Source organism: Piliocolobus tephrosceles, chromosome 2 (assembly GCF_002776525.5).
Source record: "Piliocolobus tephrosceles isolate RC106 chromosome 2, ASM277652v3, whole genome shotgun sequence".
NCBI classification, from domain to species: Eukaryota; Metazoa; Chordata; class Mammalia; order Primates; family Cercopithecidae; genus Piliocolobus; species Piliocolobus tephrosceles.
This window is the reverse complement of record NC_045435.1, coordinates 86628771-86646937: the sequence shown is the minus strand read 5'-3', so window position 1 is coordinate 86646937 and position 18167 is coordinate 86628771. Positions and strand designations below refer to the sequence as shown.

Sequence of the window (18167 nt, the reverse complement as noted above, 5' to 3'; positions counted from 1 at the left end):
GTGCAGGCCACCATGCCTGGCTAATTTTTGTATTTTTACTAGAGACGGGGTTTCACCATGTTGGCTAAGTTGGTCTTGTACTTGTAACCTCATGATCCACCCACTTTGGCCTCCCAAAGTGCTGGGATTACAGGCGTGAGCCTCCGTTCCTGGCCTAAGCCTGCTTTATTTTTGAATGCTTAATGGGCTTTTCTTGCAGGAGACTTTTTTGATCCCATAATGTTGAATTTAGGCTACAAAATCAGGTTACCTTCCCTAAGGGTCCACTGACAGGAACACCAAATGGCCAAGACTAGCAAGTCTTTCAACAATGTAGACAATACACCTAAGAACTTGAAGCTGGCCATTGAAAGAACATTAGCTTGAAGATGCTGGAAATGATCTGCAAACCGAGTTGTGTTGCCCCGTTTGCTGCTAGATTGCTGACTTGCAGTTTCCTTCCAGTTCCTCTGTGACCTTGCACAAATCAGTCTTGGCCAGATTTATTGCCCAAGAGCTAGCAAGACCTGTGGAAGCCAGGTGACTTTTCCTTTATGGGTCGAACCTTTAACACAGATGAAACTTTTTTTTTTTTGGCTTTTTTTGAGATGGAGTCTTGCTCTGTGCCCCAGGCTGGAGCGCACTAGTGCGATCTCACCTCACTGCAAACTCCACCTCTGGGGTTCAAGCGATTCTCCTGCCCCAGCCACCCGACCAGTTGGGATTACAGGCGCCTGCCACCATGCCCAGCTAATTTTTGTATTTTTAGTAGAGACGAAGTTTCACCATGGTGGTCAGGCTGGTCTTGAACTCCTGACCTCAGGTGATCCACCCATCTTGGCCTCCCAAAATGCTGGGATTACAGCTGCCCACCACCACGCCCGACTAATTTTTTTTTTTTTTTTTTGTATTTTTAGTAGAGACGGGGTTTCACCGTGTTAGCCAGGATGGTCTCTATCTCCTCACCTCGGCCTCCCGAAGTGCTGGGATTACAGGCGTGAGCCACTGCGCCCAGCCTAACTTTTGTATTTTTAGTTGAGACGGGATTTCACCATCTTGGCCAGGCTGGTCTTGAACTCCTGACCTCGCGATCCACCCACCTCGGCCTTCCAAAGTGCTAGGATTAGAAGCGTGAACCACTGAGCCCGATATCTTTCTTTTCTTTTTTTCTTTTTCTTTTTTTTTTTCTTTGAGAGGAGTCTTGCTCTGTCGCCCGGGCTGGAGTGCAGTGGCCGGATCTTAGCTCACTGCAAGCTCTGCCTCCCGAGTTTACGCCATTCTTCTGCCTCAGCCTCCCGAGTAGCTGGGACTACAGGCGCCCGCTACTTCACCCGGCTAGTTTTTTGTATTTTTTAGTAGAGACGGGGTTTCACCATGTTAGCCAGGATGGTCTCGATCTCCTGACCTCGTGATCCGCCTGTCTCGGCCTCCCAAAGTGCTGGGATTACAGGCTTGAGCCACCGCGCCCGGCCTTCTTTCTTTTTTTCTGAGACGGAGTCTTGCTCTGTTGCCCAGGCTGGAGTCAGTAGCACAGTCTCGGCTCACTGCAATCTCTGCCTTCCGGGTTTAAGTGATTCTCCTGCCTCAGCCTCCCGAGTAGCTGGGATTACAGGCGCCTGCCACCAAGCCCGGGTAATTTTCGTATTCTTAGTAGAGATGGGGTTTCACCATGTTGGCCAGGCTGGTCTAGAACTCCTGGCCTCGGGTGATCCACCCGCCGAGACCTCCCAAAGTGCTGGGATTACAGGCGTGAGCCACCGCGCCCCTCCAATCAGTTGGAGATGACTTAAACTTAGTTCCGAAGAAGCTCCCTTCCATTTCTCTCACACTAACGGACAATAAGGAGGCCTCGAGCTAGGCAGGCCAGGGCCCTACCCGAGCTGCTGGCAGGGTGCAAACCTCAGGAAAGTCAAGCCACCAAAAAACTGAGAGGAAAGCACAAGAAGACCGACCAGGTGTCACAGAGCAGAGAGGCCCAACCGCAAACCCTAGCACGTCCCGAGGAGGAGGGCGGGCAAGCGCGCCTTCTTATTGGATGGAGGTGGGCAGCGTGCTCCTACGCCCCACCCCAGAAGGCAAGCCCCCTGCGCGCGGGGCACGGCGGGAGTAAGAGTCTGCGGGACCTGCAGCTGTACTTCATCTCCCGGCGGGCCGAGCGCTGAAGGCAGCGGCGCGGCGCGGCGCCTTTGTGGTAGCGGTGGCCCCGCGCGGAGGAAGTTCCGGTCTCCGCGACGCTGGTTCGGTGGCGGAGGCTGAGGAGAAGGAGGAGCGGGCCGTGGAGGCTTCGCCGCCTAGGTAGGGGCCCGGGACTGGAGAGAGGGCGTGCCAGAACCTGCGGGGGAAGAGCCTGCAGACGGGCCCACTCTAGACGTCGGAGGCCCGCGCGGCCTGAAAGCTGTGGCTTCGGTGTCTCGGGGCAGCTGCGGCCTCGCTCGGAAAGAAGACCAAGCTACGGTGAGGTGAGGGAGGCGCCGCCCATGGCGGTCCCGGGGCGGGGCCCGGCGCGGGGCCCGGCGCGGCGGTAGATTACCGGTCCTGCCGCGGAGCGGCCAGCTGTGGGGCTGGAGCCGGCGCGTGGTTGCGGCTCTGTGCTCGTAGACTTCGGAGCTGTAAGCGGGTTCTTTCTTCTTGCGGTTTTCCTGTTTCAGATCCAATTCTGAGGCATCACTAGGAAGGGACCTCTTGTGCTTAGCGCGTAGTCTCGTCCTCAGACTTGGACAGACACAAGGGAGGCTCCGCCGGATCGGAGGGCACAAGAGCCCCGAGGCCGGTCGGGGACTCGGTAGAACCTGGAGGCGGGGGGTGGTCTGGTGGGTTCTGCGCCCGTTAGGCAATGGAGGAGAAGGATGTTTTCTCGTATTCACGCTTTAGATTCCATTAGCGGTGTAAATAGGTGTTTTTCTCTTTAGTTTAGAATTGACGTTAGATTAATGGGTTCAACTTTGGGAATGCTTTTTTTTTTTTTTTTTTTTTTTTTAAAGGAAGAGCTCTGTTTTGTAGGGTACATAAACCGTGAGCATAATTGTATTTTTTGCATATTCCAGGTTTGCCTGTGAAGGTCAGAGTAGCTGGATTTAAGTGAAGGAGTTCAGTAGACATGCAGGTGGTCACCTGGTTCATTTTCTGAACCCTGGATTGTGCCCTCGGCTTGCTAGTTTCCACCTTCCTATTGAGAAATGCCACCGGTGTGAATGATTTAAATATGTCACCATTACTGAATTTGTGAGGTCTGTAAGGAGAAGTATCGAGAACTGGTGCGTGATGGTAGGACTGGCAGTGAAGAAAGTAACTAAATAATATGTTACCATTTTGGTGAAACACGAAAGTTGAATTTGAACCTTGTCTCAGAAGCTAGCACCTAACTAGATACCTAACCTGCATGACAGGTCCCAGGTCTCTCTGGGTAGTTGTAGCACCTTTCCTTATAGAATTCTATTACCAGGCTGAGCCTGGTGGCTCACGCCTGTAATCCCAGCACTTTGGGAGGCTGAGGTGGGAGGATTGCTTGAGCCCAGGAGTTGGAGATCTGCGTGGGCACATGGCGAGACGCCGACTCTACAAAAAATAAAATAGCCAGGGCCGGGCACGGTGGCTCACACCTGTAATCCCAGCACTCTTGAGAGGCTGAGGCGGGCGGATCACCTGAGGTAGGGAGTTTGAGACCAGCCTGACTAACATGGAGAAACCCCGTCCCTACCAAAAATACAGAATTAGCTGGCGTGGTGGTGCATGCTTGTAATCCCAGCCACTCGGGAGGCTGAGGCAGGAGAATCACTTGAACCCGGGAGGCGGAGGTTGTGGTGAGCTGAGATTGCTCCATTGCACTCCAACCTGGGCCACAAGAGCAAAACTCTATCTCAAAAAAACCAAAAAAACAAAAAAACCCCCACAAAACTCAACAAAAACCAATATAGTAGAGGCAGCGTTTTGCCTTATGCCCAGCTAATTTTTTGTTTTTTTTTTTAGTAGAGGTGGAGTTTCGCCATGTTGGCCAGGCTGGTCTTTAACTACTGACCTCAGGTGATCCACCTACCTCGACTGTGAGCCTGGGCAACATGGCGAAACCCTGTCTCTACAAAAAAAACAAAAAAAATTAGCCAGGCATGGTGGCATACTCCTGTTAGCCCTAACCACTCAGGAGGCTGAGATGGGAAAATCACTAGAGCCAGGGAGGTAGAGGTTGTAGTAAGGGTAGATCATGCCACTGCACTCCAACCTGGGCCACAGAGCAAGACTCTGTCTAAAAAAATAAAAATAAAAATAAATCAATAAAACAAATTGTAAATACATATTTTTATGTATGTTTATGTATATTTTAACAAAATTTGCCCTTTAAACCATTGTTAAGTATACAGTTCAATGGTATTAATTACTTTCACAATGTAATACAAGCAACACTAGTATTTCTGAAACTTTATTTTCTCAAACAGAAACTTTGTAACCAGGGATGAGCATGGTGGCTCACGCCTGTAAACCCAGCACTTTGGGAGGCCAGGGCAGGCAGATCACTTGAGGTCAGGAGTTCAAGAACAGCTTGGCCAACATGGTGAAACCCCATCTCTACTAAAAATGCAAAAATTAGCCATGCATGGTGGCATGCACCTGTAACCCCACCTACTAGAGAGGCAGAGGTTGCAGTGAGCTGAGATCATGCCATTGCACTCCAGCCTGGGCTACAGAGCCAGACTCCCATCTCGAAAAAAAGAAAAAAAGAAACTGTAACCATTAAACAAGTTAACTTCCCATTTCCTCCTCTTTCTTTTTCTTTTTTTTGAGACGGAGTCTGGCTCTGTCGCCCAGGCTGGAGTGCAGTGGCGCAATCTCTCTCACTACAAGCTCCGCCTCCCGGGTTTACGCCATTCTCCTGCCTCAGCCTCCCAAGTAGCTGGGACTACAGGCGCCCGCCATCTCGCCCGGCTAATTTTTTGTATTTTTTATTTTTTATTTTTTTTTATTTTTATTTTTTTTTATTTTTTATTTTTTTTTATTTTTTTTTATTTTATTTTATTTTTTTTTGAGACGGAGTCTCGCTCTGTTCCCCAGGCTGGAGTGCAGTGGCCGGATCTCAGCTCACTGCAAGCTCCGCCTCCCAGGTTTACGCCATTCTCCTGCCTCAGCCTCCCGAGTAGCTGGGACTACAGGCGCCCACCACCTCGCCCGGCTAGTTTTTTGTATTTTTTAGTAGAGACGGGGTTTCACAGTGTTAGCCAGGATGGTCTCGATCTCCTGACCTCGTGATCCGCCCGTCTCGGCCTCCCAAAGTGCTGGGATTACAGGCTTGAGCCACCGCGCCCGGCCAATTTTTTGTATTTTTTAGTAGAGACGGGGTTTCACCGTGTTAGCTAGGATGGTCTCGATCTCCTGACCTCGTGATCCACGCGTCTCGGCCTCCCAAAGTGCTGGGATTACAGGCTTGAGCCACCGTGCCCGGCCTTCCTCCTCTTTCTAATCTCTAATCTTTTTGTCTCTCTCAGTGTGCTTGTTCTAGCTACTGCAAATACCAAATGGAATCATACAGTATTGTCCTTTTTTTGTGTCTGGTTTATTTCACTTGGTGTAATGGTTTCAAGGTTGATCCATGTTGGAGCGTGTATCAGAATTTCATTCCTTTTTTTTTATTATTTTATTTTTTATTTTTATTTTTTTGAGATGGAGTCTCGCTCTGTTGCCCGGGCTAGAGTGCAGTGGACAGATCTCAGCTCACTGCAAGCTCCGCCTCCCGGGTTTACGCCATTCTCCTGCCTCAGCCTCCCGAGTAGCTGGGACTACAGGCGCCCGCTACCTTGCCTGGCTAGTTTTTTGTATTTTTTAGTAGAGACGGGGTTTCACAGTGTTAGCCAGGATGGTCTCGATCTCCTGACCTCGTGATCCGCCCATCTCGGCCTCCCAAAGTGCTGGGATTACAGGCTTGAGCCACCGCGCCCGGCCCAGAATTTCATTCCTTTTTATGTATATGTGTATACCACATTTTGTTTGTTAATACATTTGTAGTAGACATTTGTGTTGTTTCTACCTTTGACTATTGTAAATAATGCTGCTGTGATCATTGGTGTACAAATATCTCTTTGGGTCCCTGCTTTGAATTCTTTTGGGTATATACCCAGAAGGGAAATTGCTATATGGTAATTATTATTATTATTAATTATTTTATTATATATAATTTTTTGAGACAGGGTCTTGCTCTGTTGCCCAGGCTGGAGTTCAGTGGCACAATCATTACTCATTGCAGCCTCGAACTCTTGGGCTCAAGCAGTCATCCCGCCTCAGCTTCTTGAGTAGCTGGGACTGCAGGCATGGGCTGCCACAACCAGCTCATTTTTTTGTTTGTTTAATTTTTATTTTTTGTGATGAAGTCTTGCCTTGTTGTCTAGGCTGGTCTCGAACTCCTGAATTCAAGTGATCCTCCTGCCTTGGCCTCCCAAAGTGCTGGGATTACAGGCATGAGCCACCACATCTGGCCCATAATTTTTTTTATTTTTATTTTTTTTTGTAGAAGCAGGGTCTCCCTATGTTGCCCATGCTGGTCTTGAACTCCTGGCCTCAAGCCATTTTCCCTTCTTGGCTTCTCAAGGTACTGGGATTACAGGCATGAGCCACTGCACCCAGTTGATACTTGGTTATTACATGTTTAGCTTTTTGAGGAACCACCATACTGTTTTCCTCAATGACTGCATCATTTTACGTTCTCACCAGTAATATGCAAGGGTTCCAATTTTTCCACATCCTCCTCAACACTTATTTTCTGTTTTTCCTCTTTTGGTAAATTTGTGTGTGTATATGTGGTTTTTTATTTGTTTTGATAATAGCCATTCTAATGGGTGTGAAGTGGTATCTCATTTGTGTTTTCTTGGTTTTTGCTTGTTTGTACCTTTTTAACCATTTTTAAGTGTACCATTTAGTAGTAGTAAGTACATTCTTCTTCTTGTGCAACCATCATAAAAATGCAGCTTCAGAACTTTTTTCATCTTCACAAACTGAGTTTCTGTACCCATTGAACAATAACTCCCTATTCTCTCCTCCACTACCCCGTGACAATCACCATTCTGCTTTCTGTCTCTATGAATTTGACTACTCTAGGTGTCTCATGTAAGTGGAATCATATAATATTCGTTCTTTTGTGTATGGCTTATTTTACTTAGCATAATATCTTCAGGATTCATCCATCTTGTAGTATGTATCAGAATTTTATTCCTTTTTAAGGCTGAGTAATATTCCATTATATGTATATACCATATTTTATTTATCCATTCATCTGTTGATGGACATTTGGGTTGTTTCCACCTTTTTGCTATTGTGAATATAATGGTGCTATGAATATTGGTGTACAAATATCGTTTTTTTTTTTTTTTTGAGACTAAGTGTTGCTCATGTCGTTTGAGCTGGAGTGCAGTGGCGCAATCTCGACTCACTGCAACTTCTGCCTCCCGGGTTCAAGTGATTCTCCTGCCTCAGCCTCCTGAGTAGCTGGGATTACAGATGTGTGCCACCCTGCCTAGCTAATTTTTGTATTTTTAGTAGAGAAGGAGTTTCGCATGTTGGCCAGGCTGGTCTTGAACTTCTGACCTCAGGTGATCCACCTGCCTTGGCCTCCTAAAGTGGTGGGATTACAGGTGTGAGCCACCGAGCCCAGCCACAAATATCAAGTCTTTTTTTTTTTTTTTTTTTTGGAGACGGAGTCTTGCTCTGTCGCCCGGGCTGGAGTGCAGTGGCCGGATCTCAGCTCACTGCAAGCTCCGCCTCCCGGGTTCACGCCATTCTCCTGCCTCAGCCTCCGGAGTAGCTGGGACTACAGGCGCCCGCCACCTCGCCCGGCTAGTTTTTTTTTGTATTTTTAGTAGAGACGGGGTTTCACCGTGTTAGCCAGGATGGTCTTGATCTCCTGACCTTGTGATCCACCCGTCTCGGCCTCCCAAAGTGCTGGGATTACAGGCTTGAGCCACCGCGCCCGGCCTCAAGTCTTGACTTTCATTTCTTTTGGGAGTATATGTACTCAGAAATGGAATCGACAGTTGACAGGTCAAATGGTAATTCTATGTGTAATTTTTTTTTTTTTTTAGACAGCATCTTACTTTGTTGTCCAGGCTGGAGTGCAGTGGTTCAGTCACAGCTGTCTGCAGCCCTGACCTTCTCGGTTCAAGCTATTCTCTCACCTCACCCTCTTGAGTAGCTGAGACTACACGTGCACGCCACAACGGTTAGCTAATTGTTTTATTTTATTTTTGTAGCTGTGGGATTTTGCTGGGTTGCCCAGGCTTTATGTGTCATTTTTTGAGGAACTGCCTTACTGTTTTCCACACTGGCTGCACCATTTTACATTCTATCAGTAGTGCACAAAGATTTTGTTATAGACTGAATTGTGTCCCCCTGAAAATACATGTGTTGAAGCCCTAAGTCCCAGTGTGACTGTATTTGGAAATAGGACCTTTAAAGAGAAATTAAAAAGTTAGAAGGTATCACAAGGAGCCGGGCCCGGTGGCTCACATCTGTAATTGCAGCACTTTGGGAGGCCAAGGCGAGTGGATCACAAGGTCAGGAGATCGAGACCATCCTGGCTAACTCGGTGAAACCCCGCCTCTACTGAAAATACAAAATATTAACTGGGTGTGGCAGCGTGCGCCTGTAGTCCCAGCTGCTGGGGAGGCTGACAACTTGATCTTGGACTTCCAGCCTCCAGAGCTGTGAGAATAATTTCTGTGGCTTAAGCCTCCCAGTCCATGGTATTTTGTTATGACAGTCCTAGCATACTGTATAATCCAGGTTTCAGTTCAGTTTCTCTGCATCCTCCACATCCTGGCCAACATTTGTTATTTTCTTTCTTCATTTTTTTTTTTTTTGGAGACAGAAAATCTCACTCTGTTGCACAGGTTGGAGTGCAGTGACACAATCTTGACTCACTGCAACCTCCGCCTCCCTGGTTCAAGTGATTCTCCTGCCTCTGCCTCCTGAGTAGCTGGGATTACAGGTACCCGCTGCCACGCCCAGCTAATTTTTGCATTTTAGTTGAGATGGCGTTTCTCCATGTTGGCCAGGCTGGTCTTGAACTCCTGACCTCAGGTGATCTGCCAGCCTCGGACTCCCAAAGCATTGGGATTATAGGCATGAGCCACCGGGCCCGGCATTTTCTTTATTTTTGAGACAGAATCTCACAATCTGTTGCCCATGCTGGAGTGAAGTGGCATGATCTTGGTTTATCGCAACCTCTGCCTCCCAGGTTGAAGAGATTCTTGTGCCTCAGCCTCCCGGGTAGCTGGGATTACAGGTGTGTGCTGCCATGCCTAGCTAATTTTTGTATTTTAGTAGAGACAGGGTTTCACCATATTGTCCAGGCTGGTCTTTTTTTTTTTTTTTTTTTTTGAGACGGAGTCTCGCTCTGTCGCCCCGGGCTGGAGTGCAGTGGCCGGATCTCAGCTCACTGCAAGCTCCGCCTCCCGGGTTTACGCCATTCTCCTGCCTCAGCCTCCCGAGTAGCTGGGACTACAGGCGCCCGCCACCTCGCCTGGCTAGTTTTTTGTATTTTTCAGTAGAGACGGGGTTTCACTGTGTTAGCCAGGATGGTCTCGATCTCCTGACCTCGTGATCCGCCCGTCTCGGCCTCCCAAAGTGCTAGGATTACAGGCTTGAGCCACCGCGCCCGGCCCAGGCTGGTCTTAAACTCCTGACCTCAAGTGATCTGTCCACCTTGGCCTCCCAAGGTGCTAGGATTACAGGTGTGAGCCACCTCACCTGGCCTATTTTCTGTTTTTTTTTTCCCCCCAACAGTAGCTATCCTAGTGGATGTGAAGTGTTATCTTATTGTGGTTTTGATTTGCATTTCCCTGATGATAAGTGATGTTGAGCATCTTTTCATGTTCTCATTGGCTATTTTGCATATCCTCTTTTGGAGAAGTATCTATTCAGGTTTTGTGTTGACCATTTTAAAATGGGATTTTTGAGCTGGGTGTGGAGGTGCACACCTGTAGTCCCAGCTGCTTGGAAGGCTGAGGTAGGTGGATCTCTTGAGCCCAGGTGTTTGAGGGTACAGTGAGCTGTGATTGCACCACTGGACTCCACCCTGGGTGACAGAGTGACCCAGTCTCTAAAAATAAAATAAAATTAGGTTTTTGTTTTTGTTGTTGAGTTTTAGGAGTCCTTTATACACTCTAGATATTAATTCCTTGTCAGATATTTGACTTACAAATATTTTCTCTCTGTGGTTATCTTTACACTCTGTTGATAGTGTCCTTTGATGCACAGAGGTTTTAATTTTGATGAAGTCCAATTTATCATCTTTTTAAAAAATCTGTGCCTCATCTGCAAATTATTACCAATCAAAAGTCATGAAACTTCCCCCCTAAGATTTTATAGTTTTAGCTCTTGTGTTTGGGTCTTTGATCCATTTTGAGCTAATTTTTTGTATATTTTGTTGTGTAAGTCCCACTTTATTGTTATGCATGTGGATATTCAGTTTTCGGAGTGCTATTTTCCATTTGGGAACAAGATTGTACTTTCCCCATTGGATGTTCTTGACACCTTTGTTGAAAATTAATTGCCTGGAGTTCAAGACCAGCCTTGCCAACACGGCAAAATCCCGTCTGTACTAAAAATACCAAAATTCTCTGGGCATGGTGGTGCGTGGCTCTGTTCCCAGCTACTCAGGAGGCTGAGGCAGGAGAATCACTTAAACTGGGAGACGGAGGCTACAGTGAGCTGAGATCGTGCCACTGCCCTCTAGCCTGGGCGACAGAGTGAGAAGTGAGAATCTGTTTCAAAAAAAAAAAAGAAAATTGACCATATATGTGAGGATTTATTTCTGGTCACTCCATTCAGTTGATTGGTCTTTATGTCTATCTTTATGTCCTTACTGCACTGTTGTGATGGCTGTAGCTAAATGGTACACTTAAAAATGGTTAAAATAGGCTGGGCACGGTGGCTCACGCCTATAATCTTAGCACTTTGGGAGGCTGAGGCAGGCAGATTGCCTGTGCTCAGGAGTTCAAGACCAGCCTAGGCAACATGTTGAAACCCCAACTTTACTAAAATACAAAAATTAGGCGGGTGTGGTGTGTGCCTGTAATTCCAGCTGCTCAGGAGGCTGAGGCACAAGAATTGCTTGAGACCGGGTGCGGTGGCTCACGCCTATAATCCCAGCACTTTGGGAGGCTGAGGCAGGCAGATCACGAGGTCAAGAGATTGAGACCATCCTGGCCAACGTGATGAAACCCAGTCTCTACTAAAAATACAAAAAATTAGCCGGGTGTTGTGGCGTGCACCTGTAGTCTCAGCTACTTGGGAGGCTGAGGCAGGAGGATCACTTGAACCTGGGAGGTGGAGGTTGTAGTGAGCCAAGATTGCGCCACTGTATTCCAGACTGGCGACAGAGCGAGACCCTGTCTTAAAAAAGAAAAAAGAAAAAAAAAAAAATGAATTGCTTGAACCCAGGAGCTAGAGGTTGCAGTGAGCTGAGATTGCACTATTGCACTCCAGCCTGGGCAACAGGGTGAGACTATTTACATACCCAGTTTTTTTTTTTTTTGAGATGGAGTCTCACACTGTCACCCAGGCTGGAGTGCTATGGCATGATCTCGGCTCACTGCAACATCCACCTCCTGGATTCAAGCAATTTTCCTGCCTCAGGCTTTCAAGTAGCTGGGTTACAGGCACCTGCCACCATGCCTGGCTAATTTTTTGTATTTTTAGTAGAGATGGAGTTTCACTGTGTTGGCCAAGCTGGTCTCAAATTCCTGACCTCGTGGTTCGCTGGCCTCGGCCTCCCAAAGTGCTGGGACTACAAGTGTGAGCCACTGCACCCGATCATACCCAAATATTTTACCATAATTATAAAATAATTTATTATTTTTATTTTTTCCTTTTAAATTCTTCAATCTTCTTTTGTTAATGCTCTGCTGAATTATAAAAAAATTATGAAATAAAAAGAATAGGTCTTGTTGATTCTTCTTTTTACTTACCTCCCCCCTATTTACCCCCTCTTACTTTATCAAAGAAAACACTTCATTTGAAACTTAACTGAAGTACATTCTCCCAGAGAGGAAAATCCTTCAGGACAACAATTTTTATTTTTATTTTTTTTGCTTGTTTTTTTGAGACACAGTCTCATTGTGTCGCCGAGGCTGGAGTGCAGTGGCGCGATCTCAGCTCATTGCAACCTCCACCTACCGGGTTCAAGCAATTCTGCCTCAGCCTGCCGAGTAGCTGGGACTACAGGCACCTGCCACTACGCCCAGCAAATTTTTGTGTTTTTAGTAGAAACGGGGTTTTACCATGTTGGCCAGGATGGTTTCAATCTCATGACCTTGTGATCTGCCCACTTTGGTCTCCCAAAGTGCTGGGTATACAGGTATGAGCCAAGGCGATCGGCCAATTTTTTGTATTTTTAGTAGAGACAAAGGTTCACCGTGTTCGCGAGGATGGTTTTGATCTCCTGACCTTGTGATCCGCCCACCTCTCAAACTGCTGGGCTTACAGGCCTGAGCCACTGCGCCCAGCCATTTTATTTATTTATTTTATTTTATTCTCAATCTCCTGGGTAGCTGGGATTACAGGAGCATACCACCACGCTCAGCTAATTTATGTATTTTTAGTAGAAATGGGGTTTCGCCATGTTGGCCTTGCTGGTCTTGAATTCCTGGTCTCAAGTGTTATCTGCCTGCCTCCGTCTCCTAAAGTGCTGAGATTACAGGCATGAGCCACTGCGCCCAGACTACACTTAAAATTTTCAAATTGGGATCTCTTGGGGGGCAAGGGTGCTTCTTGCAGCCACTAATTCCAGCTCTTGAGTGCATATTAAAGTTGCTACTGTTTAAAAACTTGTAGTTGGATCCAGGGAGTGGGTAGGTGGTCAGAGTAACCCTTGCTTCTTGGTGTCTCCTTGATGCTCTTAGCTGAATGTCCTGTGTAGCCCACAACATTTACTTTGGGAAAAAGAATGAAAGGCAAAACATTAAAAATAGAATTACCATATGATCTAGCAATTTTACTTCTGGATATATATCCAAAATAATTGAAAACAAAGAAAAAGAAAAACAGAGTCTCGACGAGATATTTCTACCCATGTTCACAACAGCATTATTCACATTAGCTAAAATGTGGAAGCAACCCAACTATTCATTGATGGATGAATAGAAAAGGGAAATGTGGTATGTACATGTAACTGAAAATTATTCAGTGTTAAAAAGGAAGGTAATTCTGACATATGCTACAACATGGATGAACCTTGAGGACATTATGCTAAGTGAAATAAGCCAGTCATGTAAAAGACAAATACCATATAATTTCACTTATATGAGACACTTTGAGTAGTCAAAATCATAGAAACAAAATGGTTGTCAGGGATGGTGTGAGGGATGAATCAGCAGTTACTATTTCTTTTTTTTTGTTTTTGTTTTTTGAGATGGGTTCTTGCTCTGTTGCCCAGGCTGGAGTGCAGTGGTGTGATCTTGGCTCACTGCAACCTCCGCCTCCCAGGTGCAAGCAATCCTCCCACCTCAGCCTCCTCAGTAGCTGGGACTACAGGTATGTTCCACCTCGCCTGGCTAATTTGTGTGTGTGTGTGTGTGTGTGTGTGTGTGTGTGTGTGTGTATGTGTAGACAAGGTTTTGCCATGTTGCCCAGGCTGGTCTCGAACCCCTGAGCTCAAGCAGTCCACCTTTTTCAGCTTTCCAAATTGCTGGGATTACAGACAAGGGCCACTGTGCCTGGCCTTTACTATATTTTATTTTATTTATTATTTATTTATTTATTTTGAGATGAAGTCTTACTCTGTTGCCCAGGCTGGAGTGCAGTGGCACAGTCTTGGCTCACTGCATCCTCTGCCTCCCAAGTTCAAGTAATTCTCCTGCCTCAGCCTCAAGTTATTATTATTATTATTATTATTATTATTATTATTTTGTTTTCTTGAGACGGAGTCTCACCCTTTTGCCCAGGCTGGAATGCAGTGGCGCAAATTCGGCTCACTGCAACCTCCACCTCCTGGGTTCAAGTGATTCTCCTGCCTCAGCCTCCCGAGTAGCTGGGACTACAGGTGCCCGCCACCACGCCTGGCTAATTTTTGTACTTTTAGTAGAGACGGGGTTTCACCATTTTGGTCAGGCTGGTCTTGATCTCCTGATCTTGTGGTCTGCCTGTCTCGGCCTCCCAAAGTGCTGGGTATAGGCGTGAGCCACCATGCCCTGCTTTATTATTATTATTATTATTTATTTTTATTTTTATTTTTTTGTCTGAGACGGAGTCTTGCTCTTTCACCCAGGCTAGAATGCAGTGGCACGATCTTGGCTCAGTACAACCTCTGCCTCCCAGGTTCAAGTGATTCTCCTGCCTCAGCCTCCCAAGTATCTGGGACTACAGGTGCGTGCCACCATGCCCAACTAATTTTTGTATTTTTAGTAGAGATGAGTTTTCACTGTGTTGGTCAGGATGGTCTCGATCTCTTGACCTTGTGATCCACCCGTCTTGGCCTCCCAAAGTGCTGGGATTACAGGCATGAGCCAGTGCGCCTGGCCCCAATTTTTATATTTTTAGTAGAGACGGAGTTTCAGCATGTTCAGGCCAGGCTGGTCTCAGACTCCTGACCTCAAGTGATCTGTCCACTTCAGCCTCCTAAAGTGCTGGGATTACAGATGTGAGCACCGTGCCCAGCCCCTTTACTATATTTTAAATTAGGTTATTTGTTTTTTTTTTTTTGGAGACAGAGTCTTGTTGCCCAGGCTAGAGTACAATGGTGCCATCTCGACTCACCACAACCTCTGCCTCCCGGGTTCAAGTGATTCTCCTGCCTCAGCCTCCTGAGTAGCTGGGATTACAGGCATGTACCACCACGCCAGCTAATTTTGTATTTTTGGTAGAGATGGGGTTTCTCCATGTTGATCAGGCTGGTCTCGAACTCCCTACCTCAGGTGATCCACCTGCCTCGGCTTCCCAAAGTGTTGGGATTACAGGCGTGAGCCACTGCGCCTGGCTTATTTTTCTTTTTGTTACTGAGTTGAAATCATTTTTTATATATTTTAGATACAAGTCACTTGTCAAATATGTAATTTGCACAAATTTTCTCTCATTTAAACCAAAAAATTATACAGATGGGGGTTTTACTGTGTTGCTCAGGTTGGTCTTGAACTCCTGGTCTCAAGTGATCCTCTGACCTTGGCCTCAAAAAGTGCTGTGATTATAGGCATGAGCCGATGTGCCCAGCTTACCTTTTTTTCTTTTCTTTTTTTTTTTTTGAGACAGGGTCTTGCTCTGTTGCCCAGGCTGGAGTGCAGTGGTACAATCATGGCTTACTGCAGGCTGAAACTGCCATGCTCAAGTGATCCTCCCACTTTAGCCTCCCAAGTAACTGGGACCACAGGGGTGTACCATCACACCTTGCTAATTTTTTTTTTTTTTTTTTTTTTGAGATGGAGGCTTGCCCCGTCCTAGAGTGGAGCGATCTTGGCTAACTGCAAACTCCCCCTCCCAGGTTCAAGCGATTCTCCTCCCTCAGCCTCCTAAGTAGCTGGGACTACAGGCGTGTGCTACCACACCCAGCTAATTTTTGTATTCTGAGTAGAGATGGGATTTCACCACGTTGGCCAGGCTGGTCTCGATCTCTTGACCTTGTGATCTGCCTGCCTCAGCCTCCCAAAGTGCTGGGATACCAGGTGTGAGCCACTGTACCCAGCCTTTTATTTATTTATTTATTTTTTTGAGACAGTCTCACTCTGTCGCCCAGGCTGCAGTGCAGTGACACATTCTCGGCTCACTGCAACCTCTGCCTTCTGGGTTCGAGTGATCCTCCTGCCACAGCCTCCTGAGTAGCTGGGATTACAGGCATGTGCCACCATGCCTGGCTAATTTTTGTATTTTTAGTAGAGATGAGGTTTCACCATGTTGGCCTACCTGGTCTTGAATTCCTGACCTCAGATAATCTGCCCGCATCAGCCTCCCAAAGTGCTGGGCTTACAAGCGTGCGCCACCACGCCCAGCTGGACCTGGCTAATTAAAAAAAAAATTTTATAGGCTGGGCGGGGTGGCTCAGACCTGTAATCCCAGTACTTTGTGAGGTGGAGGCGGGGTAATCGCCTGAATCAGGAGTTTGAGACCAGCGCGGGCAACATGACGAAACCCTGTATCTACCAGAAATACACAAAAAAATTAGCCGAGCATGGTCGTGCATGTTTGTAGTCCCAGCTACTGAGGAGGCTGAGGTGGGAGGATGACTTGAGCCAGGGAGGCAGTGGTTACAGTGAGCTGAGAATGTGCCACTGCACTCCAGCTTGGGTGACAGAGTGAGATAAGGTCTCAGAAAAAAAAAAAAATTGTAGAGACAAGGTCTCAGTATTTTGCCCAGGATGTTCTCAAACTTCTGGGCTCAAGCCATCCTCGTGCCTCAGCCTCCCAAAGTATTGGAATTACAGGTGTGAGCCACTGTGTCTGGCCTATGTATAGACTCTTAATTCTGTTTTCTTGGTCTGTATGTCTATACTATGTCAGTGCCACACTGTCTTGATTACTGTAGCTTTGTGGTGAGTTTTGGAATTGGGAAGTGTCAGTCCTCTAACTTTGTTGTATATATTCTTTTCTGTTTTGCTCAGATACTACTGGGTTGCAAATATTTTGCACACCTTTTTTTTTTTTTTTTTTTTGAGATGGAGTCTTGCTCTGTCACCCAGGCTGGAGTGCTGTGGCGTGATCTCGGCGCACTGCAAGCTCCGCCTCCCAGGTTCACACCATTCTCCTGCCTCAGCTTCCGTAGCAGCTGGGACTACAGGCACACTCCGCCACGCCCGGCTAATTGTTTTGTATTTTTAGTAGAGATGGGGTTTCACCATGTTAGCCAGGATGGTCTCGATCTCCTGATCTTGTGATTCACCCGCCTCAGCCTCCCAAAGTGCTGAGATTACAGGCGTGAGCCACTGCGCCTTGCCTTGCACATGTTTTTAAAACTTAATACGTTAATAGCTTATCCTGTATCAATTAACATAACTACTTTATTTATTCTTAGAGTTGCATAGTGTCTTTTGTTTTCTTTTTGTTTTGAGACTGAGTCTCGCTCTGTTGCCCAGGCTGGAGTGCAGTGGTGTGATCTTGGCTTAAGCAGCCTCTGCCTCCTGGGATCAAGCCTCGGGATCCTCCTGCCTCAACCACTGCAGTATTTGGGACTACAGACACCTGCTACCACACCCAGTTAATTTTCGTAGTTTTTGTAGATACGGGGTCTCTGTTGATGTGCATTTACGCTTTATTTTATATATATGTGTGTGTGTATATATATATGTGTGTGTGTATATATATATAGAAATGAAGTTTTGCTCTCGTTGCCCAGGCTGGAGTGCAGTGGCATGATCCTGGCTCACTGCAACCTTTGCCTCCCAGGTTCAAGCAATTCTCCTGCCTTAGCCTCCCGAATAGCTGGGATTACAGGCATGAGCCACCGCGCCCGGCCCAGCCCTGTTTTTAAAAAAATGTATCCTCGGCCGCGCGTGGTGGCTCAAGCCTGTAATCTCAGCACTTTGGGAGGCTGAGACGGGCGGATCACGAGGTCAGGAGTTCGAGACCATCCTGGCTAACACGGTGAAACCCTGTCTCTACTAAAAAATACGAAAAGCTAGCCGGGCGAGGTGGCTGGCGCCTGTAGTCCCAGCTACTTGGGAGGCTGAGGCAGGAGAATGGCGTAAACCCGGGAGGCGGAGCTTGCAGTGAGCTGAGATCCAGCCACTGCACTCCAGCCCGGGCGACAGAGCGAGACTCCATCTCAAAAAAAAAAAAAAAAAATTATCCTAGGCTGGGCGCAGTGGCTCACGCCTGTAATCATAGCCCTTTGGGAGGCTGAGGCGGATGGATCACCTGAGGTTCAGAGTTTGAGTCCAGCCTGGACAACATGGTGAAACCTTGTCTGTACTAAAAATACAAAAATTAGCTGGGTGGCCGGGCGCGGTGGCTCAAGCCTGTAATCCCAGCACTTTGGGAGGCCGAGACGGGTGGATCACGAGGTCAGGAGATCGAGACCATCCTGGCTAACACGGTGAAACCCCGTCTCTACTAAAAAATGCAAAAAAAACTAGCCGGGCGAGGTGGCGGGCGCCTGTAATCCCAGCTACTCGGGAGGCTGAGGCAGGAGAATGGCGTGAACCCGGGAGGCGGAGTTTGCAGTGAGCTGAGATCGGGCCACTGCGCTCCAGCCTGGGCAACAGAGCGAGACTCCGTCTCAAAAAAAAAAA

The 18167-nt window shown here is 47.2% G+C and overlaps 1 long non-coding RNA gene across 1 annotated transcript in view; it reads left to right on the top strand.

Annotated features, from left to right (window-relative positions):
• The first annotated feature begins 1645 nt into the window (after positions 1–1645).
• Positions 1646–18167, top strand: part of LOC113219893 — a 66713-nt gene continuing 50191 nt past the window's right edge. The window contains exon 1 of the long non-coding RNA XR_003306869.2: positions 1646–2438. This is a non-coding gene — a long non-coding RNA (uncharacterized LOC113219893). The remainder of the gene's footprint in view (positions 2439–18167) is intronic.